Source organism: Polypterus senegalus, chromosome 15 (assembly GCF_016835505.1).
Source record: "Polypterus senegalus isolate Bchr_013 chromosome 15, ASM1683550v1, whole genome shotgun sequence".
Classification (NCBI taxonomy): domain Eukaryota; kingdom Metazoa; phylum Chordata; class Cladistia; order Polypteriformes; family Polypteridae; genus Polypterus; species Polypterus senegalus.
The window spans coordinates 22,420,843-22,447,058 of record NC_053168.1 but is presented as its reverse complement, the minus strand read 5'-3'; the positions used below and the strand labels follow the sequence as shown (position 1 = coordinate 22,447,058).

Here is a 26,216-nt window from a genome sequence, read left to right as displayed (position 1 = left end):
CTCCTGGGCGTCCCGGCTGGGCTCCACCCCCAGCCACCTGTGACAATATATATATTTATATATATACCCATATACTGCGGTGGGATGGTACCCTGCCTGGGGTTTGTTCCTGACTTGCGCCCGGTGTTAGGATATAGCGTGTTGGAGAATAACTGACTGACTGATTATATATACAGTAGAGTCTCAGTTATCTGACATAAACGGGCCGGCAGAACGTTGGATAAGCAAAAATGTTGGATAATGAGGGGTGTTAAGAAAAAGCCTATTAAACGTCAAACTATGTTATAATTTTACACATTACGAACCTAATAATCATGTTTTACAACAAAACAACAGAAAAAATTAACTGAAAAAATGAACTTACAGTTACAGAATTGTCTGAAGTTAAATACAGTACGTACTGTACTTAAAAAGTTTAGTCCTGTGATGATTTAAAGAAATTTTTGATCGTAGTTTGCTTTCCTGATGAGTGCCATTTCTTTGCTGCCAAGTCTCGCAATCTTTGTAGCATCATTATGTCGATTCCTGTGGCTTCCTCTTGTTGCTCAATGTATTTAATTGCAGATTCTAGAGCCTTAACTCCATCACTCACATAGTCAACATCCGTACGAGTGTATACTGTTTACTACAGCATTGTGACTGCGTGTGTGTGTGTGTTTGTGCTGTGACGTGTGAGTCCCTGTCTTGCACCTGAAAACACGAAGCTGAGTCTCAGTACTTTACCAACACCAGCTTTACGCAGCTTGAAACAGCAACAGCGTGGTTATTTATTGTAGCGGGATCTGCCGCTCTCCTATACACAGACACAGCAGTCAGGCAAGGTCATGCCCAGGTTAATGGCCAAGTAATACTGTGCCCTGCTCATTTATAATGTTCCTTGTATCACCCATCAACGGCAGGCGCTTATAGCATGACCGCAATTACCTTTTACGGCAAACTGCTACAGAGCTGGGTGCCTGCGGTTGCTTTGGGACGCTCTTCCACATGTCTTCCCGTTGGGTAGAATCCCACATGAGTTTAGAAACTCACTCACACCAGCCATGATTCTTTTCAAAGGTAAGGTGCAGGTTAATTTGTTTTATGTATTTTTACTTTATATTTTGTACTAGCAAAATACCCGCGCTTCGCAGCGGCAAAATACTGCCTTAAAATTTTTATTCAGAAAAAAATAAACATTTTTAAACTGAGGGAAAATATGCAAAAATTATTTGTTAAGGATCTCTTTGTAAACCACGTTGTCAGTTCGGCCCTCCGGTTGTAATATGACCAAACTGTGCGCTGAACTTACTCTTGAGCATGCAACGTACAGTTGGCCATGTGAACAGTAATCTTGTTTCAAATCAATGCCAACCTTTTGTAGGGTTTGTCCCTGAGACTTATTAATTGTCATTGTAAACCAGAGCCTTACAGAACCCATGGATTAAATAAAAAGGCTGCTTCCTTGGTGGACCAAGGAAAGGAATGAAGACACCGCAGTGCCTTATATGGGCAGGCAGTCAGCCAAAGAAGGGAGTCAAGAAATAACTATAATCGTAATAAATGAACCAAAAAACAGCGGAGAAGCTGCGGATTAAATAAGGGAAATGGGTACCTGAACAGTAAACTAAGTCTAAAATACCTACACAATAACTATAACAATCGTAATAAATGAACAATAAAACAGAGGAGAACCCGTGGAAACCCACGCAGACACGGGGAGGATTCTAAATTGGCCCTAGTGTGTGCTTGGTGTGTGGGTGTGTTTGTGTGTGTCCTGTGGTGGGTTGGCACCCTGCCCAGGATTGGTTCCTGCCTTGTGCCCTGTGTTGGCTGGGATTAGCTCCAGCAGACCCCCGTGACCCTGTATTCGGATTCAGCGGGTTAGAAAATGGATGGATGGATGGATGGAGAACCCGTGGATTAAATAAAAAGGCTGCTTCCTTGGCGAAGCAAGGAAAAAGGACGGCCTTATATGGTGTTCATTTATAAAACAGCGGAGAAGCCGTGTAAAGGCAGCTTACTTGGCGATGCAAAGAAAAAGGACGGCCTTATGTGGCATTCGTTTATAAAACAGCGGAGAAGCCGTGTAAAGGCTGCTTCACAAAAACAACAGCGGAGCGCCTTATATGGGCAGGCAGTCAGCCAAATAAGGGAATCAATAAATAACTAGAATCGTAATAAATGAACAATAAGACAGCGGAGAACCCGTGGATTAAATAAAAAGTCTGCTTACTTGGCGAAGCAAGGAAAAAGGATGGCCTTATATGGCGTTCGTTTATAAAGCAGCGGAGAAGCCATGTAAAGGCTGCTTCGTTGGCGAAGCAAGGAAAGGAATGAAGACACCGCAGTGAAGGACGGCCTTATATGGGCAGGCAGTCAATTACGTGGGAGGCGTGCTGATTTCCGCAGTAGCTGCATGGCCGTATATATGGACAAGAGTAGGTTCCAGTTATGACCGTTAGGGCCGATTTATACTTCACGCTCAGAACGCGTACACGCCCGCATCATGGCTGCCACGCGTTCCCAGCGTTCATTTCACGTGTCCTCTGAGCAGGTCCTCAGAAATCAGCACAACGAGTGCGCAAGTTGCAGTACCAGCAAAAAGTCGGGGGGCGCAGTGTGCTAAAAGTCGGAACGTGACGTCAGAGTCTCTGTTTACTATCTACATGTGACAGCAAGCCTCTATGGAGATCCCTCGGGGATCGATGTGCGCGCTTTGCTGTTTGATGAATGGTTCAAAGTGGTGAAGCAAAATGCTGACATACAGATGCATTCGTGGTGTTTTTATATTCAAGCGTCGATATTATTCGATCGTAATGACACGATACATTTTAAAAGTCTCACATACCATCTTTTGTGCCGTCTATTTTTTATTTTTTTACTTTCCGCTGCTGTCAGGTCCAAGAAGCTCGTAGCGATTAAAAACTGGGATGACGTTTACGACCGTCTGCTTTAATGATAAAGTAAAATACGAGGTTAAAGTGGACATTTCGAGATTAAAGCCAAAATTTCCACTTTAATCACCGTGTCTTTTATTTTTTTCTCAGTGGCTCAAATACAGCGCTATACATTATGTTGCCGATGTGAAGTTGCAAAAAAAAAAAATAGACAGCACAAAAGATGGTATGTGAGACTTTTAAAATGTATCGTGTCATTACGATCGGGAATATGCGACACTTGAATATAAAAGCACCACGAATGCATCTGTATGTCGGCATTTTGCTTCACCACATCGAAGCATTCATCCCGTAGGATCTGCATAGAGGCTTTCTGTCACATGTAGATAGTCCCCGAACTCACGCTCACAACTTGCAGTTCTTGTTGCCGATTGATGCGTTTTTTTGAGGTTTTTTTTGCGGTGGGACGTAGAATAATATGGAATGTCGGATAAGCGAAGGTTGGATAAGTGAGACTCTACTGTATATATGTATATATATATATACTGCTCAAAAAAATTAAAGGAACACTTTTTAATCAGAGTATAGCATCAAGTCAATGAAACTTAATGGGATATTAATCTGGTCAGTTAAGTAGCACAGGGGGTTGTTAATCAGTTTCAGCTGCTTTGCTGTTAATGAAATTAACAACAGGTGCACTAGAGGGGCAACAATGAGATGACCCCCAAAACAGGAATGGTTTAACAGGTGGAGGCCACTGACATGTTTCGCTCCTCATCTTTTCTGACTGTTTTTTTCACTAGTTTTGCATTTCGCTATGGTCAGTGTAACTACTGGTAGCATGAGGCGAAACCTGGACCCTACAGAGGTTGCACAGGTAGTCCAACTTCTCCAGGATGGCACATCAATGTGTGTCATTGCCAGAAGGTTTGCAGTGTCTCCCAGCACTGTCTCAAGGGCATGGAGGAGATTCCAGGAGACAGGCAGTTAGTCTAGGAGAGCTGGACAGGACCATAGAAGGTCCTTAACCCATCAGCAGGACTGGTATCTGCTCCTTTGGACAAGGACAAACAGGATGAGCATTTCCAGAGCTCTACAAAATGACCTCCAGCAGGCCACTGGTGTGAATGTCTCTGACCAAACAATCAGAAACAGACTTCTTGAGGGTGGTCTGAGGGCCCAACGTCCTCTAGTGGGCCCTGTGCTCACAACCCAGCGCAGTGGAGCTCGATCGGCATTTACCATAGAATACCAGAATTGTCAGGTCCACCAATGGCACCCTGTGTTTTTCACAGATGAGAGCAGGTTCACCCTGAGCACATGTGACAGACGTTGAAGGGTCTGCAGAAGCCATGGAGAATGTTATGCTGTCTGTAACATCATTCGGCATGACCAGTTTGGTGGTGGGTCAGTGATGGTCTGGGAGGCATAACCATGGAGGGACGCACAGACTTCTACAAGCTAGACAAAGACACCTTGACTGCCATTAGGTATCAGGATGAAATCCTTGGACCCATTGTCAGACCCTACGCTGGTGCAGTAGGTCCTGGTTTCCTCCTAATGCACGACAATGCCCGCCTCATGTGGCAAGAGTATGCAGGCAGTACCTGGAGGATGAAGGAATTGAAACAATTGAATGGCCTTCACGATCCCCTGACTTAAACCCAATAGAACATCTGTGGGACATTATGTTTTCGTCCATTAGGCGCCGCCAGGTTGCTCCTCAGACTGTACAACAGCTCAGGGATGCCCTCATACAGATCTGGGAGGAAATGCCACAAGACACCATCCGTCGTCTCATTAGGAGCATGCCCGACGTTGTCAAGCATGCATACAAGCTCGTGGGGCCACACAAGATACTGAAAAGCATTTTGAGTAGCAGAAATTAAGTTTTTGAAAAATGGACTAGCCTGCCACATCTTCATTTCACTCTGATTTTAGGGTGTCTACACAATTGAGCCCTCTGTAGGCAGAAAACTTTTATTTCCATTAAAAGACTTGGCATCCTTTTGTTCCTAAGACATTGCCCTGTCGTTATTTGTATAGATATCCAACTTCATATTGAGATCTGATGTATCTAATGTGTTTCTTTAAAGTGTTCCTTTAATTTTTGTGAGCAGTGTATATATATATATATATATATATATATATATATATATATATATATATATATACACAAACACATACACACACATATATACTGTATATAGATATATATACTGTCATGGCCGAATAATATAAAGACCACATGACACGTTTTTTGCCCTTATTAGGGCTCATCAGGTATACACACTTTTGCTTCTCTTGCAGGGACTGAACCAGCGCCAATCCTCTAACGTTGTGCCATGTCAGCTGTTTCTCTTATTTGACAGGGTGCAGGTCAGAGTATTACATCCGCAGGTCTGACCACAATCTGATATTTTGGGTGGTGACCTACTAGGTAATGCGTGTGGTTAGTCGGCCAGCAGGCAGACATCCTCCACATCCTCTCAGTTGCGAGAATCAGATCATATACATGTTACAGAGCACCTGAGAAATAATACAGTGTACACGACACATGCTTCTACCTGTTTGGGACTCATATACGAGGTGAGTCCAAATTATGCTAACATTTGAATGGCGGAAAACAATTTATTCACAAAGCATACTTCATATGTGCAGGATGATTTACAGGAATGTCTCAAGCTGTTCGCCATCATGTTTAACACACAAAAACCAACAAGCCACAGTACCATTTAAAGCCCGGACACACAGTTCATGGGGAATAGAGGATACCACAGTCCGTATTCTGTCCTTCAGGTCATTGATATCACAAACCTTCCTGCTATACACGCGCTCCTTCACCAGACCCCATAACCAGAAATCACAGGGCGTCAAATCAGGGGAGTGTGGAGGCCATGGCAATGGTCCAATACCGACCTCTCCATCGACCTGGAAAGGTGTGGTCAGTCGAGATAAAAATAATCCATTAGTGTTAACAGAATTTGGACTCACCCTGTATATATATAGAGAGTAGGAGTCAAAGGTTTGGACATACTCTGTAGTCTTCATGTGTTTGATAGAAATGGATACCTTTCATTATCAATTTACCATTAAATGTATTTAAAAATAGAAACAAGACTTTTCTATTTACTGCTTTCCTTTACTATTACTGCTTAAAAGGATTGACTTTTAATTCATTATTGACATACAGTAGGGGCAGCACAGAGAGACCTGGGTTCGCTTCCCGGGTCCTTCCTGCGTTGAGTTTGCATGTTCTCCCCGTGTCTGCGTGGGTTTCCTCCCACAGTCCAAAGACATGCAGGTTAGGTTCAATGGCGATCCTACATTGACCCTAGTGTGTGCTTGGTGTGTGTGTGTGCCCTGCAGTGGGCTGGCACCCTGCCCGAGGTTGTTCCTTCTTTGCGCCCTGTGTTGGCTGGGATTGGCTCCAGCAGACCCTGTGACCCTGTAGTTACGATATAGCCGGTTGGAAAATGACTGCCTGACATTCAGTTTTAGAAGCCTTTCCTTCTGTGTCCTTAAAGCCAACTCCATTAGTTAAGCTTTGATTAGTCATTTTAAATGCTAATTGGTTGTTAGATAAAAACTTTTGATTGTGTCCATTCGAGCTTCAAGGTACTGAAATTGCTAAAGTTCAATTCTGGGTATAGCCAAAATAAAATGGCTTTCTCAAGAAAGAATAAAGGAGACAGATTGCCAATAAACTGAAGATTTCATATAAAGGTGTCTGGAGAGAAGATAACGGTAGAAAAAGATGCACATAAGAAGATATAAGGACACCAACGTGTGTAGTTTGAGAAACAAATGCCCTACAGGTCCTCAGTTGGCACCAAACACCAGTGTCACTTGCAAACAGAGAAAAGACGACCCCGGCACGTTGACAATGCTAATACACTTTTCTATTCTTCATCTGTCCAATGTCTGTGCTCTTTCACCCATTTTAATCGTTTCATTTTATTTGCCAGTTTCAGATATGGCTTTTTTTTTTTTTCGTAAAACTCTTCGTCTTAGGCCAGGGTCTTCCATTAGCCCATTTACTTTACCTTGAAAACGATGTCAACAGCTTTCATTTGTTTAAACCGAGGCATAATCAGTCTCAGGGACTGCTGCTATTATCTACCTACCTTATGTTAGTTAATCTTACTGAAAATGAAGACATTTTTCTATTCAAAAATGCCAATATATGTGTAGGTCTACTAAGATGAATTAACTTAAAATCAACGATTTGATGATGTTGTACGTGATTACTTTGCACACTATGCAGGAGGCTTTTCCCTCAGCCCGATTATTTTAGAGTGGTGGGTTGCACAGGATATTTTGCAAAACATTATCTGTGTTTTATTTCTCTTTTTTTATTATTATTCTGCCTGGTGGAACATTTTATATTTACAAAAAGTAATTTCTATAAATTAATGTAGTGTTAGTTAAAAAAAAAGTGGTAAAGAATGGTTGTGAAGCTAACACCCTTCTGAGTCGGAAACAAAGTTAAAGATTATTAGCTAAGAAGTGCCTCTGGCTGTCTTCGACATTGCTGTTAGTCAAGTCAAGGTTCCCACGTGATGTACTTGATAATTTTATTATTATTTATTTATTGATTGATTGGTTGTATTATCTGTCCTGTGAGTCTGTAGTCTTGTTTTTATGTTTCTGCTGCTCTATACATCTGAATTCCCCCATTGGATTAATAAAGTGTATCTAATCTAATCTAAACTGCGTATGTACAGTATGTGTGTTGGTGGCAGTGGGACACATTTTTGATAAAATTCACCAGACCCACATCCTATAGTACATCACAGAAGCACCTTGCCCCTTTTTCTTTGAGGCGACATCGTTCTCAAATCTTGAATTTCAGTTGAAGTGTAAATATACTGTAATATCCATATAACAGTAATGTGTAAATCATTAAATACTCACAGGTACAAGTGAAAAAGTACAGCTGCTAATTCGTCGTATTGATTTATTACAAATTATTGTTTTACACAATACAATTTTATCATATTGATTAAACCTAACATGACTGGAGCAGCAGTTAGAAGTCAGTACTATTACGGTCCAGTGACGCCCACCAACCTTATTCCGCACACACAGCACTGCACAGCGGACATGCACGTCATCTGACCCATCGTGGCACGGGACTATCGTTACAATCGCCCAGGGACAACACCACACTGTTAACTTGTAACTTCCATCCATCCATCCATTTTCCAACCCGTTGAATCCGAACACTCCTTAATTGAAAGCGATTTACAATATAATTCCTAATGTTCACTTATGTTTTATCTAGACCCGAAACAGAAGCAAAGAAACTGCCGGACATTTTTTTTTTCCTCCAAAAACATTACAACTTTGCATACATTTGTTTTGCGGTTAGATTCAATAGATTAAAACTGATAGGCCGCCCACCATCGCTTCGATCTGCCACGGCTCCTTCGATGTGGCTCTGATGATCATTTTTTTTCACGAAATCCCCGACGGGCACACACTCAGGCTAATGGATTTAAAAGGCTGATCTGCGCTCAAATAAGTGCTTCATCATCCACACACGCACACGCACACACACGAACAAACGTGAGCGCGCACACACTCTGCTCGGCTTCGCCTGCTGGCTTCTCCCCGCTTCTAGGTCTGAGGTCCGTGTGGCTCGACCACAATTTTTAAGCCATAAACGGCACGGACAATTTATTTATGTGTTTGTTGTTACTTAAATAAGCGACTACGATATTGTGGTAACACTGTGATGCAAATACTGAAAACATAATGTGGTCTTATTTACCGAGAAAGCAGAGGTTGTCAGCACAGGGTTCTCTAAAGCTCCTCTCATCGCCCCTCAAAATAACTGCGCTGTTTCTCAGATATTGCCTGCCTGCCCGCCGCCGGTATCTTCACGCACACGCGTGATTCGGTCGTCTTGTGACCACAATTGCCAAAATTCCTTTTGCCTATCATGTGCAGAGAAGTAAATTATATCCATTTTCTTTTTTTACCGGGTATTCAGGTTATGTATTTAGAATATTTGCTATATTTCAAGGCTTCTAATAGTTTCATCGCAAATATATATATATATATATATATATATATATATATATATATATATATATATATATATATATATATATATATATATATATATATACACAGTAGTTTCATATCTTTTGACTTTCATATCTTTTGACCACGGTTACATATTTTGCAAGCGCTTTAATAAATGACGTCCGTTGATTTTTTGGAACATCATCTTATTATTTTTGTTCTTCAGCTTGTTGTACTGGATTAACTGTGTATTAGTTGATGTTTTGAATGTTTTACCCAAAGGTTTCAGGAGGGCTCAGTTTAGGCTTGACAATCAGAGTAAACCGCGCGTCGTATTCTGTAGCAACGGACAGCTTTGACATCCCAGGATGCTCTGCGGCGCTGCGCCCAAAACTACACTTTTAAATATAAGTTCTTTGAAGTTCGAGTCTTAAAAACAGTTTGTTGTGTTTAATTTTTGCTTTATAACGTTTGCAACTTAGACTGTTCTATTGAATTTGTTGATTGAGTTTGCCTACCTCCACTAACTGATGCTGCCTGGTTTATGCGTCCCAGTATCGGAACATAAAGGGGGAGGCTGGATTTGAATATTACCGTCTGTAGTGCTTCTCTCCATTACTTGTGGGTATAGCGCTACCAGTATAAAGAAAAAAAGGTTAAGTGTTCTTTTTGATAAATCGAGTGTGTCTGTTTGTAACAGTATGTTGAGGGGCAAAGATTTGAGGCGTGACCTCTATCCACTGTGCCACCAGATCACTCGGTTTCAAAACTGTGTTGGATTGTAATTAGTTAAGGATTACTGCACACATTTTATTGTAATGTTCTTTGATTTAAGGAGAGAAGAAACGTTACGTGTTGAGGACATGTCAAGTTAAGCCGATGTCACACTTTTTTGTCATAGACGGAGTTGGTTGGGAGTTAGAAGGGTTCTGCCCACCTTAATGGTTGCCCAGTTACTAAAATAAAACTCAAAAAATTATTTTATTAATTTAATAAATTACGGATTACTTTCCTATTTCTGATTTAACTTGCCGTATAATCACTCCAGCTTGTATATGTTATATTCAGTATTGTCCTCCTTTATATGTCAGATAGCAGCTCCTGACCACAAAAGGGACCATCCAGCAGTCGCGCACGCATCTTACAGGCTTAAAAGTGCCGCCTTTATAAGCAGCGGCACGGCGCTCTAAAGCAAACCTTAATCACAAGTCACACACTCCTCGTGACAAAATATTCATTAAATAAAAACTTCCCTTTAAAGAAGAAAATAAAAAAATGAAAACCCTCCAGGTTTCCACCAATCCTTCGGTTTCCTAAACCAACCTACCCAAAGCACAGAAGCTGGAGCCTAACCGAGCAAGAAATCGAGCGCAAGGCAGAGACAATCTCTGGACAGGAAGCCACCCATCTTTGGGTGCGCGCGCACACACACACACACACACACACACACACACACACACACACACACACACATATCAGGGCCAATTTAGTATCGATGATCGGCTGCCCACGCATGTCATTCGAAGCTGCACACTTGAATATTACGCCTTGCATACATTTCCTGACTTGTTTAAAAATAAAGTTGTCACAAGTACAATAGGCAGACAAAAAAAGTTTTCTATCATTGCAATATCGTTAATGGAACTTTTGCACTTCTTCATAATTTCAAAGTTTTATATGTGTTAATGTTAGATCTAGGTTATATTTTGATTTTATATTACCTGACAATTTATGTCATTTGGGGTATGGTGTCAATATGTACCAGCACGGTTATTATTTTACAGTTCATCTTCCGAAAAAAGGCCTAAATGTCAAACTCAGGCTATGCTTTCTGTCGTGGGACTTGTCACTGTTGCCGACCGAAGTCACTGATCTCGCTGGTGCACCAAGTCAGGTTAAATGACTGCAAATCGCTGGGCATGTGTACTTTACTGATCGGGTTACAGGACTTTCCAGCACATTCGTGCTCTCTTTCATTTCTGGCAGCCAAAAATCATGCTGCCTGACAGAGCAGGGCTGTGCGAAGGGTTAATAGCTTCAGGAAACCGCAATCTCTGTCCTTTTTCCCTTTTCTCTCAGTTGACATGTTATTTCAGTCTACAGACACAAGACAGCCTCTCCTCTGTTTGTGAGGTCCAAAGCTATAATGATATCCATCCATCCATCCATTATCCAACCCGCTTTATCCTAATTACAGGGTCACGGGGGTCAGCTGGAGCCAATCCCAGCCAACACAGGGTGCAAGGCAGGAAACAAACCCCGGGCAGGGTGCCAGCCCACCACAGTATAACGATATCACGTACCCTAAACAGTGTCAGTCACCAACCCTAACCTTAACCATGGTGTAACCGGGCATTCGATGGGCATTTTGTGACTGACATTGGGCGCAAGGCAGGACCAAACCCTGGACAGAGCGGCAGTTCATCACAGGGCGAACACACACACACCTCAACCACACTCTAGGGACAGTTTAGGATCACCAGTTTACCTAACCTTCATGACAAACCATAGCACCTGGAGCAAGCTCCAGCAGACACGGGTAGAACATGCAAACTCCACAGGGGAAGAACCTGGGACATGAACTCTAGTCTCCTTACTGTGAGACAGCTACCCTACCACTGCCCCATCTTGCCTCCCTTAGATGATAACACATTTGTGAAATCCCAATGAGTTCCTGATTTTGAAAGGACTCCTGCAAAAAGGCTAAGTTAAGGTTTTCTTAATCTTTTAGTGTCCTCCTAGGTAGCCCACCATTCAGTAAAGTAAATTTAATTTTTATTTCTACATGAAGTTTGTCAAAGTGCAAAGAACCAACTTCATATGCAAATATCCCTTCAATGAATGTATGCTTAGTCAAGCAATAGTAAGCAATAGAACCACACAAACCAGAAAAGAACCATAAAGTGCCATTAAAGAACCAGGGGTTTTAAGAGTGTAGGTATTGTGGGCATGCAACTGAATTCTGTTGAAAGTGGCCGGCACTGTACGAAGGGTTAACAACTGTGGTGAATTGAGCCTGCAGTCTCTGCCCTTTTTCCACTCTATTTTAAGATGGAAAACATGAGACAGCAGACAGAGGAGCTTCTAATCCAGTTGTGATGTTCAAAACACGCGTGTTCCTTATTCCATGGCACTGAATTCTACATGCCAGCTCAACACTCTTTTGTTCTCAACTCACAGGCACACGAAGAGTCCGGCCTTCTGACCAAAGTGAAAAATCATACCTGTTTGATATTATCATGACCAGTAGCGGACTACTTGGTCTCCGTCGTTGGGTATGTCACATAAGACAATCGGCTTCACGTGAGAGCGCCGACAACTGTGTCCGACTGGCTAATACTACGACTGAAAATCACTGGAAAGGTCCAGTAATGTAACATAGGCTTTAAAAGATGCTTCCATCCATTTTCAGTCATAGCCATCAAGTACAGTCGCCTAGCACCCCTAGTGTTAGATCCAATGGTTACTCGGGCTGTGAAAACAATGCTAGAAGCATTAGTCCAGTTTGACACTCAGGCAACTGTACAGACGTGCCTCGCGTGCGCGTTAGACCCGAGGATTACTCGGACTGTAAAAGTGCTAACAGCGATAGTCCCGAGTGTTACCCGGGCAACAGTATAGGCGTGTCTTACGCAAGTGTCAGGCCCAAGCGTTACCCGGGCAACGCTGTGGCCACATCTTACTCTTACTCTTATTCTATGTTAATTAATGTTGACTTATGTTTATCTTTTATTGTGTCTTCTATTTTTCTATTCATTTTGTAAAGCACTTTGAGCTACATTTTTTTGTATGAATATGTGCTATATAAATAAATGTTGATTTATTGATTGATTGATTGATTGATCTTCTCCTAGCCTCATTATGGCGTCTTGGAAGAAAAGATTCCCAGCAGCCCAGGTGTTGCACGCTCTTGACGGTGACAGGAGCAGTGATGTTGAGGAGCCTCTCATCAGCAGTGAGGATAAAGTGAATCTATCTTCAAGAAGTGAGATTGAAACGGACAGTGAAACCGAAAGAGATTCGGATGAATCGGAAAGTGACGCTTGATCGCATCTGGGTTTCTGTTGACCCTGCTTCACATAAACCAGCACCACCTCGTTTTGATTTTGTTGGGGCAGCCAGGAATAACAGTGAAGGTTGACAACCAAGATCCACGGACCTGAAGATATTTCTTGATGATGACGTGATCAAAAGAATTTCTGTTGAAAAGAACCGTTATGCTGAACAGTGTTGGGTAAAAGCACGGAAACCTAAGCAGTTCTCATGTTTAACTATATACCACACAAAAGACATATTTTGACAGTATAGACAGTATTATTATTACTATTAATATTATTATTATTGTTAATTTCATATCTCTCTATTGTAAAAAAAAATCCTGTGGAATGAATGACTAGTAGACGATAATTTACCCACGCCCAGGGCCGTAAATAAAGGGACAAGTATTGTTTTTAGAATGTCACGTGAGACAAGGCAGTGAGCCATCATTTAAAACAAGTCCACAGACATCTAACCCTAGCAGTTGTTGGATTGTATCTGTCAGACGAGCATCATGTACTCCCAGCTCTTAAAACAACGACAAGAGACGAGCAAAACGTGCAGCTGGCCAGCAGCAGGAAGACAGCAGATGATGCGACGGCATATCCTTAGTGTGCGTTCAGCCGGCCCTCCCCTTCACAATGCGAGTAGAGTTATACGTCTGGCGAGGAAGAGATGTAACCACGCGCGGGGCCAAAAATAAAGGACAAGTATTATTTTTACAAAAGTTTTTAAAGTAAAAGTAAAAATAATGCATATCTAACAATTCCAATGAAAAATGACAATCTCTTTAAATTGTATTTTGCCTGCCTAAGGTAAAGTCATCCTTAATGGAGGATCGCAGGAATCGTGGGAAAGAGGGGTCCTTTCAGATTAGCGCTATTTCAGATGTGGAATGGCAAAATGGGGGAGGCAGCTTGATGAATGAGGTCCTCAGGACTCTAAGCAAATCCAAATCATATTATGTGATATCATTTAATGTGAAATTCTACTCCGTACTTCTAGAATTTTTATTTTTATACTGTATTGAGGATTTATTCCGTTCTATGTATTGTATTGTATTATATTGACCCCCTTCTTTTTGACACCCACTGCACGCCCAATCTACCTGGAAAGGGGTCTCTCTTTGAACTGCCTTTCCTAAGGTTTCTTCCATTTTTTCCCTACGAGGGTTTTTTTTTTTGGAATTTTTTCTGGTCTTCTTAGGGGGTCAAGGCTGGGGGGCTGTCAGGAGGCAGGGCTTGTTAAAGCCCAATGTGGCACTTCTTGTGTGATTTTGGGCTATACAAAAATTAAATTGTATTGTATTGTATATTCGGTAAACCAAACACAGGGGTGGGCGAGCAAAGCAAGCAGGGGGCAGAGCCCCCTAGTTATTATTATTTGTGTAAGAAATGCCTTTCAAATGTGTGGATGCAGCGGGTGTGCGGGTGTTTTCAAAAATGGCTGGTGTACAGCGAGCGGCCTGGTGCAGTACATTAAGGCAGAGTTACTTGTGATTCTTTTAAGGCAGAGTTAAGTTCAGTATCGCAATTCAATGTTATATGTAAAGAAGAAATATAAATGTGATGTTTGTTCATGTCTGTAAGTTTCAACTGTTGTTGGTTTTATACTTGTAACAGAAAGAATAAAAGGGCCAGACGCTGATTACTACACCGTTGAACTTGTTATCTGAATGCAGCCTGATCCTTTAATAAAGAATACTGAGGATTCTGTGCCTGCTGGTCTTCGTTCCCTTTGTGACGTTGCAATGCAAGCCTTCCGGATACATCTGTGTGTTTAATCGACACGCTGCAGCAAACGGAGCAGCCAGAGCCGGCGTCCTAAGGGGTCCCGAATCAAGTCAGTATCCACAATTTGTACCGTTATTATACTTTTTACACTTCTGATTTTGCACTTTTACAGTAGGAAGATGAGATTTAATAAAAAATGTCATTTTCCAAGCCAAAATCTGTAACTTTTTTTTTTTTGTTTTTTTTTGTTATGTTGTAACGTAACGCTAAGGTGCTAGTGTTACATTCCCAGCGACTCACTCCAATCAAACCAGACCTCGCTCAACAACCTCAGACAGGTTTGACTTTGTGTTTAGTCGCTGGATTGGGCTCTTTGCGACCAAGGGATGCTCTTGCTGGGAATTTCAGGTTTCCTTGATCTGTTGGACTCTGCTGTACATTAAGATGTATGTTTTAGTTCAAAACCCAGAGAACCAATTTCATACAACCCATCCCATGCAGAATGGAACTGATTTTATCAAACAATCACTCTACAACAGCTAGGGGTCTCCAACTCCAGTCCTGGACCGCTACTGTGGCTGCCAGGGATGGATTAACTATTAAGCAAAATAAGCACATGCTCAGGGCAGCAGGAAAAGGGGGCACCACAGAATTTTTCCATTGCTGGATTTAATGGACCATATGGTCAGAGGTCTGCGGTGGGCGGGTGCCCTGCCCGGGGTTTGTTTCCTGCCTTGTGCCCTGTGTTAGCTGGGATTAGCACCAACAGACCCCCGTGACCCTGTAGTTAGGATATAGCGGGTTGGGTAATGAATGGATGGATATGGTCAGAGGTGTTTAGTAACGAGTTACATTTAATCCGTTACATTTACTTGAGTAACATTGTACTTCAAAGAGTAGTTTTACTGCACCATATTTTTTACTTTTACTTGAGTACACTTGTGAAGAAGAAACGCTATTCTTACTTCGCTACATCGGGCAACACTCGAATGGTTACTTTTTTTCCATTAGATACGCTATATTTGGCTCACCAACAAATGCGCGATAGACATTTGCGCCCCGACAAAACCGAGACGGACAAATGAGCGCCGACGAACACTAACTGGTTTTTGACAAATGTGCGCTGACAAAATCGCGAGAGAGGCCAAGAGAGTGGGACGGTTATGTGAGCATTATGTACACATTATGTGCTAGGTTATAACTGTTATAAGTGCTGATGGCATGCTAAGAACAAATAACTCAGTCGAGGGTTGGCATAACGCGTCGTATACAAAGCGGAATTACCAGCAGTCAGGCAGCCAGCAAGTCTAAATACGCTCAACTACTAAGACATCTTGCTGCAATTCTTCCTACATATGCAGGGCGTGATCTGCGTGCCGTGCTGATGGCATGCCGCGTCTCATAATATTGACTTCTAAAATAAACATTATTACATGTGCTTTAAACTAGCAATTCATATTTAATGAAACTTTCGCCATTTTGTCGGCACGATTTTGTCTGCGCGATTTTGTTGCCGCGATTTTGACGCCACGTTTTAATCAGCGCTATTTTGTCGGCGCTCATATGTCTATTGCACAAATGTCGGGTCACACTATATTTTTGCCAGTGGATCATACTGCACGACTGTTTCACCAATCAGATGTAACAACAATAATCACATGGCTGCGTTTCACAAATCAGACGTAGCCATGCAGTCACATGACCACACACAAACTGTGGCGGCATAGCGGCACAAACTCCTCACAGACAGTGAACAGGGAAAGGAAGAATACAAGTGGAACCTTGGTTTGCGAGCATAATTCGTTCCGGAAACGTGCTCGCAATCCAAAGCACCCGTATATCAAAGTGAATTTCCCCATAAGAAATAATGGAAACTCGAATGATTCGTTTCACAACGCAAAACTATTCATATAAAAATGATTAATACAAAATATAAAGTAAAAATACATAAAACAAATTAAACTGCAGTTTACCTTTGAAAAGAATCATGGCTGGTGTGAGTGACTTTCTAAACTCTTTTGTGATTCCACCCAACGGGACGAAACGTGGAAGAACATCCTGAAGCAACCGCAGGCACACAGCGCTGTAGCAGTTCGCAGTAAAAGCGAATCTGAAAAGATCGCGGTCATGCTATAAGTGCCTGCCGTTGATGGGTGATACAATGAATATTATAAATGAGAAGGGCACAGTATTACTTGGCCACAACGCTGCCTGACTGCTGAGTCTGTGTATAGGAGAGTGGCAGATCCTGCTACAATAAATTTCAAGCTGAATAAAGATGGTGTAGCTAAAGTATTGAGACTCAGCTTCGTGTTTTGGGGTGCATGACGGGGACTCACATGTCACAGCACACACACATGTGGTCACAATGCTGTAGTAAACAGTATACGCTCCTATGGTTTATTATTGTTTATATTTTGAAATATATATATATATATATACATATATATATATATATATATATATATATATATATATATATATATATATATATATATATATATATATACAGTATGGGGGCACCAAAACCTTTTAGGTGTTTAGATCATCTAAAGGTCTTAATCCGGCCGTTGTGGATGCACGTTTTCATTCTAACCCTTTTCTTAATTAGTGATCTTTTTTCTGCTAATTAACTTCATTTCAATTCATTTTAATTGCTTTTTTTAAGTTTCGGTCCTCTGAATCGCTTCATTTTTTTTTTTCTTAAACAGCACCCAAACAGAAACGAGACATGAAGTGAGCCAATAGAGAATAGGAGCTGCAAATTCCAGTTTCTTAATGAGAAGACGATTCTTGTTGATAATTAAACCCGTTATTTAATCTGGTGGCTTGATGCTGCTGACATTTTGGGCAGTCGTTTCCAAAACTATTAATTTTATTTTTTCTAAGAATACCGTAAAAATGTTTGAGCAGATCAGCATTACTGAGACCGTCACCTTTTGTTATTTTCAGATATTGCATGATGGACACGTGTCACCTGGTCATGTATTCACTCAACTTGTATCTTATTATTCTCAGTCAGTCATTATCCAACCCGCTATATCCTAACACATGGTCACGGGGGTCTGCTGGAGCCAATCCCGGCCAACACAGGGCGCAAGGCAGGAGCAAATCCTGGGCAGGGTGCCAGCCCACTGCAGGGCACACACACACACACACCAAGCACACACTAGGGACAATTTAGAATCACCAATGCACATAACCTGCATGTCTTTTGGACTGTGTGAGGAAACCGGAGCACCAGGAGGAAACCAACGCAGACACGGGGAGAACATGCAAACTCCACACAGGGAAGACCCGGGAAGCAAACCCAGTTCTCCTAATTGTGAGGCAGCAGTGCTACCACAGCGCCACTGTTCCGCCTCTTATTATTTATTTGGCTATAAATTAAGATAAAAAAATGTAATGTTGCACTAAAGAACCATATATCCATCCATCCCACTATATCCTAACTATAGGGTCACGGGGGTCTGCTGGAGCCAATCCCAGCCAACACAGGGCACAAGGCAGGAAACAAACCCCAGGCAGGGCGCCAGCCCACCACAGGGCACACACACACACACACCAAGCACACACTAGGGACAATTTAGAATCGCCAATGCACCTAACCAGTGGGAGAAAACTGGAGTACCCGGAGGAAACCCACGCAGACACGGAAAGAACATGCAAACTCCATGCAGGGAGGACCCAGGCAAGTGAACCCAGGTCTCCTAACAGTGAGGCACCAGTGCTACCCACTGCGCCACCGTTCCACCCTACCGTATCTATCTATCTATCTATCTATCTATCTATCTATCTATCTATCTATCTATCTATCTATCTATATATATATATATATATATATATATATATATATATATATATATAGCGTTAGATTAAATTCCGTTAGAGTCAGCGTTATTGGCTTTTGTTTTTGTTGGATTGCTACAGTCATCTACATGGAACCAGCTGGCATAGCTGGATTAAGTCATTTCAGCATTTTATTTATTTATTTATTTATTTATTTCATCGGTGTGTTTATGCGGTTTGTTTTTTTTTTCTCCCACGCCCCATATACGTTCAACTCTAATGTGCCCTCCTGAGAATGAGTGCGTACGTGTTTGTGAGTGCGGACTGCTATGGAGCAGGGCCGTCTTAACAGCCACGCCGGCAAAGTAGTTTGCTGGGTCCCCTGTTTTGATAGCAAAACAGAAACATACATAGGCATCAGAAATGGGCCCCTATGCTCCTGTGGCCAATAAGTTAAAACGGCCTTGCTATAGAGGGGCGTTCTGGTCAAGGTGGGGTCTTATTTCATGCCTGGTTCTGCCAACATGTGTTTAGATCTCCTAATCGGATGAGTAGATGGATGATTATGTGATTTTGTTACCATGCATGTCCACAAACTAGTCATTTCAATAGGTTAATAAATATATACGTGCAGCGTGTTCCGGCCAAAGATCAACTCGATAAAGTTATGGTTCATACTCGCCATCCTTTATTCTGTACCCGCTTTTCCAGTTGAGGACCATCGCGGCCGGAGTCTGCTTGTAAGGCAGGAACGCCAACCAAATGAATGCGGTGCCAGGCTGTTTGAAATAAGTGACAACTACTCGCACAAACACTAGTTGTCAATCTATTAAACTTTGACAGATGCCTCGTGCATTCCATTGTCCACGTATTGAATGGCTGGTGCTATCGGTTCTGGACTCAGAGCCCGCGCGACTCTGAATAAGATTAAACGGACACTAAAACGAATATAGAGAACTGGTTTGTCTTTTTGTAACTTTGACCTGTTCTAGCTTTAAAATCAAGATTAACCCCTTAGGTACGTTTCCAGCTATGTCCTAAACTCGCTCTTCATTTACCGAATGTCTGGGGAGCCGCAACCTTTCCCGGCAGTAACACCGAACGCAAGGCAGGAATAAACCCCGTGTGGGACGTCAGTCCATCTCACATGCACACTTCAAGCTAGATTTGAGATCAAGGTGATATAAAAGCCTCTGGGCTGTAATTCGGATATCCAGAATGATTGTACAAACTCCACGCAACAATCCATCAAGACGGGAATTGCTATCGCACCACCAAATGCGTTCATTATGCGTATCTGTTTATTCACGCACGTATTAATGCACTTACCTGTTTATAAATGCATTTGACAGTCAAACTTGTCTGTTCATGTGCGCTAATAACTCTCGGGGCTTCTTACGGAGAAGGTAGTGCATGCGAGATAGCAAGACTACCAGCAGGCGGAGCTTTTGCTGTCTTTCAATATTTAGATTCTCCAATCCACGTGGATGTAACAGGGCAGGCTGTTAAACAGAGGAGTGGAGAGAGAAAACGAGAGCGAGACAGAGAGAGAGACACAGAGAGAGAGAGAGAGAGAGAGAGAGAGAGAGAGAGAGACTGGGGATCGCCGCGACGAAGCCCTACTGGATACCGTGAGCGCTTTGGGTTCGTGAGAGGAGCAAAGTCGGACGTGCATTTCATTTACCAGGAGAGACTAAGACGCTGTTTACCGTGCGGTTTGTGGGATACTTGTTTCATGCTGGATAGTAGGAGCGGCTGCGCGATGAAGTGACGGAGTGACAAAAAGAGAGCGTTATGGGATTAGCGGCATAGCGGTAAATCAGGAGCTGCAGACTTTTCGGATTTGAAGTAAGTACAGCGGGACACGCGTTTTGACATTGACTAAAAAGATGAATACAGAATAATAAATGCAGTGGGTTCTGAAAAAAAGTTACATTTTGTGGAACAGCAAACCTCAGTAGCGCATTTTGTTAAGATATTCTTTCCTTGTTTCTTTCTTTCTTTGAACACTTAGCGTAACACGATCTTTTCTCACTCCGTATAACCTGATAATTATTCTTTATTATTTTCTCAAGTTCTCTCTTTCTACGTAATGCATGTTTTACGAAAAAACGAAGTAGTTACGGTTGTTTTAAATTCCCACAAATCTCCGTGTTTACGCAGAATTCCGCAGTTGTCTCAACTTCCTTTGTAGACCAGCCCCGTATTGTTCTTTAGATGAACCTTTTCAATGGAATGCGAAGTCCTACACTGCCACTATCGGGGTATCTTTATCACAACCCCATCCCATTACACTTTTTTCAGATCAAAGCAATAGAATTCCTTTCATTTGTTAGCCCACATTTTCCCAAGATTATACAAATGTGCAGCGCAAGTTCTTTGACACTTCTGGAGGTACTCGTTCATTTTTTTTAACCAAAATACATGTAAAATTAAGAAATACACCCGTCCTTGGGTTTTCATGATCCAATTTATCGTCTTTCTACCAGCTTGTCTCCGAGTGCTTCCCATTTTCTTATTTTGTGGATCCTCTCCTTATTGTTAAGTTTTCGAGAGATCGACGAGGCTAAACGCGAGAATCGTCCTTGGACTGGAGATCAGTCATCGTGGAGCCGGCCATTAAAATCACGATTTATCTTTAATAATTTGGAAGAAATACATAGAAAGTGTACTTCGGTCCATTCGAATCGGGGTTTGTGCGCGGTTCAGCAGTGCGCTGCCTAACCCACGACGTTTTTCAAGCTGTATAAATAATAACCCAATAAACTACAAGAAGCATTCATTTACTGAGGTTGGCGTTGGATTCGCAACTTTACAGATCTCATTGGCCTGTTGATTTTTCCATTAAGTGCGTGAATTATGAGTTTTGATTTAAAGCACAAATTGATGAAGTAGCGCATGACTCCTTCCTTCTTACCAGACTTCGTGCCGGTTAGCCTGGTGACTCTAGCCTGGCGTTGAGTGCGAGTCTGGGAACTGCTCTGTGCTGCCATCAGACGGGTGGCCGAGCTGCGCAGTCGTATGAAGACCGGGAATCGCGGCGCGTGTGCCGGGTGAGTGGAGTTTGCATGTCGTCCCCGGGTTCCCGTGGGTTTCTTCCTACAGATCAATGATTTGCAGGTTGAGTAGATTTGTGATGCCCCTGAAGTGTGCGTGTGTCCACCCTGCTGCGGGCTGGTGTCCTGCCCAGGGATTGGTGGCGCAGTGTTCGCGTTACTGCCGTGTAAGAAACTGAAACTTCTCCGACGAACTGGTCACAAAACACCACTGCCATTATTTAAATAAACAAATAAATAAATAAATAAATAGATAGATAGATAGATAGATAGCAGCGCTTCTCTTCCTCCGATGCTTGAGGAAGTGTGGTATGCAGTAACAACTGGCGAACTTCTACCGCAGCGTCATTGAGGGTGTCTACTGACCGCTGAGATTACAGGCAGGTATGGAAACAGCACAGCCCAGGAAAAGAGTTCACGATACACAGGGTGGTGAAGCAGGCACAGCGAGTGGCTGGCTCCGGTCTTCCCACAATTAAGTCCATATACACCAAATGCTGCAGAAACGGCACGGGGTCAGTTCTGCGCGATCCCACTCACACCAGACACAGTCTGTTCATCAAACTGAGCTCTTGCCGTAGGGATGCCAGGATCAAAGGCAGCACCTCTCGATTCAAGAACAGTTTTTACTCCTCTGCAGTCCGTCGTCGCTATAATGTGAGCCATAGTTAGAATAAGTAAACTGTACAATAACATCCGTGTACATTAAACATGGTACGATATACTAATGTAAGGTTCCTCTCCTGTTCTGTACAGTAGTTGTGCTGTCCTGCACTTGTTTTGTCGTATTGTATATGGATGATGCGTACAAAGTTTCATGTACCTGACTGGACAGAGTGAGTAAGACTTCCTGTGTACATCTGAACAAAAGGTAAACAAGGAATCTCCATCCATCTCTAACAAGGAGACTGCAATTTAATTCCCTGGGATTCCCTGCGTCTTGCATGTTCTCCCATGTCAGTGTGGGTTTACTCCACTCTCCTCTTAAAGACATTAAAGTTAGGTGAGCTGGTGTTACAAACTGGCCCCAGTGTGTGTGTTCATTCTGCAGATGGGCTGGTGGTCTGTCCGGGTGCTTTCCTGCCTTGTGCCCGATGTTTGCTGGGCTAGGCTCCAGCTTCCACAATATAATAATATTATTATTATTATCAGTAGTAGTAGTAGTATCGTGCCTATAGTAGAGACAAATATAGGGACTGATTAAAAGATGAAAGATATTGAGGACAGCAATTACAATGATGATGATATTATTATTATTATTATTATTATTATTATTATTATTATTATTATTATTATAACATTATAGCCTTTTGATTGCTGGGATTGGCTCCTGCTTTCCTGAGACCCTACCCTGGATAAGCGAGTTAGGAAGATGACTGAATTATGGTGATTATTATTGTTCCTGTATCATATATGAATAGATTAGTGGATGGAAATATTGAGGTTAACAATTATTATAATGATGATGTTATTATTATTATTAAAGAATTATGATTATTATTCAGGTGCTGTTGCTACCTTGTGCCCTACAATTGCTGGGATAGGCTTCGGCTGCCCTGTGACCTCACACTGCAAAAAAAAAAAAAAAGAAAAGATTATTAATAATAATAATATAAATAATGTTACAAGTTACAGTAACTAACTGTTTATTCTTTGAGACACATTACAATGTGTGTGGACGTCTGACTATAAGCTGAAATGCACACACTGTAATAAAGATGCCAGTCTTTAACCCATCAAAAATGCGATAAGAAGCACAGACCAGTGTACACTTTATATCGGTAAAAAATACGACAATCCATAGTAAAACATGTGATGCCATTTAGTCGTATACACTCATAAAACTGAAGGTTTAACGAAGTTATGGCACGTTGTCTAGCGGAGAAGAAAAGTTTGCTTTTGTGGTGTATGGCGTCCTACAGCGTTACTAGTTTATGGAAAACAACCCACCATAAATCAGCTTCCATGACCTAAAAAAGCCTTCTGCATTCGGGTCATTGGAGTACATTTGTTTAACTCTGTTTTTTTTGCCCCCAGTGTGCAAATGTATGTAGTTCATCAGGAAAAATATGGTAAAATGTAGCGTTTCCTTCTGCAAATATTGTAATTGTATGTTAATTTAGAAATCGGTGCCAAGACAAAAAAAATGTTTTAAGCTCTGAAAAATTGCATCCTATTCTTTATGGCAACCACACAAACCTTTTTTTTTTACCTCGGGTGCACATTAATTAAAAGTAAATATCAACATACACCAAATACATCTGATCATTTTGAGTTAAATTAATGCAAGGTAGCTGTTTAAAGTTTAAGAACATATGTTGTGGCAGTGCATTGGAGAAAACCGGATATTTCTTTCTGTTAGCATTATCTCGTTTGTTGGTTCCTTGGTTACCATTTTTCTCAGAAAAAGAATTTATTTGTTACGGGTTCACACTGTAAACAATATTATATTGTTCTCTACGTTTCATTTCAGTGCTTATGAAACAGTGCTTTCCCGTTTGACATTTTACAGTTTGCCTTCGCTGTAGTTTTACACTGTAAAATTAACAGCCAATTTTTACAGTATGCCTGGATAAGCGGGCCATAGGAAGGTGGATGGATTATCATTATTATAACAGTTATTAGTAGTAGTAGTAGTATTGCGCCTATAGTGGAGACAAATATATGAATAGATTAGCGGATGGAAGGTATTGAGTATCACAATTACGATGATGATATTCTTACTAACATTAAAATGTTATAGTTATCCAGGTGTTGTTGCTGCCTTGTGCCCTGTGATTTCTCGGATTGGCTCCAGTTCCCCCATAATCCTGCACAGATTATAGCGGGTTTGGAAAATGAATGGATGGGTGGGTTGAAAGATGAGATGCTCTGTTACTGTCAAATTATGCTGTATGCCCATTGGTCCTGCTAATTCGGATTTCTTTCTACCGCCCATATGAAATAGATTTAGAATTGTTAGTGTGTGTGTTTGGTTTGGGTTGCCCCATGTTGGGTCCGGCGTCCCGACCCTTCCAGTGTGGACCGTTGATTGAGCTCGGGCTTGTCCACTCACTTGTAAAATGGAGCGATTGAGTTAAATACTAACCTGTTCTTTGATACCTGGTGTTGTGTTAAGCCGGCAGACTGGATGGCTCCATGCTCACTCTCTTTCGCGCACTTACAACTCCCGTGACAATTCGCATTCTTCTCGGTCCGTGTAAATGATGTGGCCAATGCTTCAGCGGGCTTTCGTGTTCCTAAGAAGCCATTACAAATGTGAGCTTCTTCAGACTGTTGCAACGACAACACTGAGTATCGATGGTTTCATTGCGCGGCTCAAAGGTTAACGATCATACAAACAGCACTATCGGGATATTCTCTTAATGCCAGTAGTGGCGACGTTTTGGAGCCAATGTGTGCCTCACCGAACTCAAGGCAGTCAAGTCAGATTTGGAAGGGGACAGTTTCTCATAGAAAACCTGCGGAAATTTGTTACAAAGAATCGGATTTCTGTCCTAATCCAAAAGAGTTCAATATATTTAAGGGCGCACAGGGATCGGCTCGGAAAGCCAACGCGCTCGCAGTTTGGAGCGTCGCGCGGAGAACAAAAGCAAAGACGGGGGCGGACGTGTCCACCGAAATGTCCTCAGATGCAAGCACGGTTATTTTTAATTCACTTCAGTAAAACAAAAAAAAGGAAGAAGAACAAAAAAGCAGAAGTGTAAGCGCGTGTCCCGGGTAGAATGGAATGCTGTATTCTCAACTGCGGACCTCCGTCTTACAGCTCCGTAAAGCAGAAGGAATATCTGCCCTTGGGGGAATAGCGGACCGGTGGGTTTTAACGAAAGCGCTTTCAAAAGGGTTGGGGTGTTGCTTTGCGATCTCTTTATTTTGCCAAAATCAACAGAAACAAAGTCGAGGACGAATTTCAACATGTTCGGGTGAACCCGAGGCGCGAGTTCAACAAGAAGGGGGGCGGCGGGATGTTGTAGACTCGGTGGGTTTGTCAGCGTTGTTTTGTGTTAAATCACCTCAGTTGGACCACTGACAGTGGAAACTGCCGTTTCCTTCTATGGGGACCCAGCGTGGAAGGCGCAATGTCTTACGGCCGCTGAGCGCAGATTAGAGCGCCTTTTGCCTTTGTGGTGAAGCTGCTCATCTGAACGACTTTTCTGTAGGAACTGGCCCCGCTTTTTGTATATTCAAATTTTCTTATTTGTCAAACCGTCTTATGCAAAGCATCTTTAAAATGTTTATCCACTTGTACCTGTTAAGCAACTCTCTTCATGCAAAGAAACTTTAAAAATATTAATAAAGTTGGATTCCCTCCAGGAACGCTCACCTGGCATTAAATATTAACCTAAAAGTGAACCGAAGGACGAAGCCAATGCAAACAAGAGGTGAATAAACAGACCTTACATCCTACATTTTGCCTTTTTTCAACAGCTTCCCCTGTTAACAGCCATCAAACCACAGATAAAAATAGTCACATTAGTTAATAAATATACTTCATGGACTCACGACCTGTCCAGGTTGCATCCTGCCTTGCTGCCGCTGCTGCTCGCACAGGCTCCACTCCGGCCAAGATCTTAAAATGGATTCAACTGGTTTGAAAAATATGATGTTACAAAGAAAGGCGAAAAGAGCAAAGGCACCACAGTTGTAAAAATAAAAATGTTATATATGTATCTGTTAATGCACTTGGACAC

General features: G+C 42.1%; 1 protein-coding gene and 1 long non-coding RNA gene across 3 annotated transcripts in view; one reads left to right on the top strand and one right to left on the bottom strand.

The window, feature by feature from the left end:
- LOC120515893 overlaps window positions 1-20,003 on the bottom strand; it is a 36,303-nt gene extending 16,300 nt beyond the window's left edge. The window contains exon 1 of the long non-coding RNA XR_005630727.1: window positions 19,799-20,003. This is a non-coding gene — a long non-coding RNA (uncharacterized LOC120515893). The remainder of the gene's footprint in view (window positions 1-19,798) is intronic.
- LOC120515892 (CMP-N-acetylneuraminate-beta-galactosamide-alpha-2,3-sialyltransferase 1-like) overlaps window positions 20,003-26,216 on the top strand; it is a 364,360-nt gene continuing 358,146 nt past the window's right edge. For both annotated transcript variants that reach the window (XM_039737251.1, XM_039737250.1), the window contains exon 1: window positions 20,003-20,317. The gene's annotated coding sequence lies outside the window, so the exon portion shown is untranslated. The remainder of the gene's footprint in view (window positions 20,318-26,216) is intronic.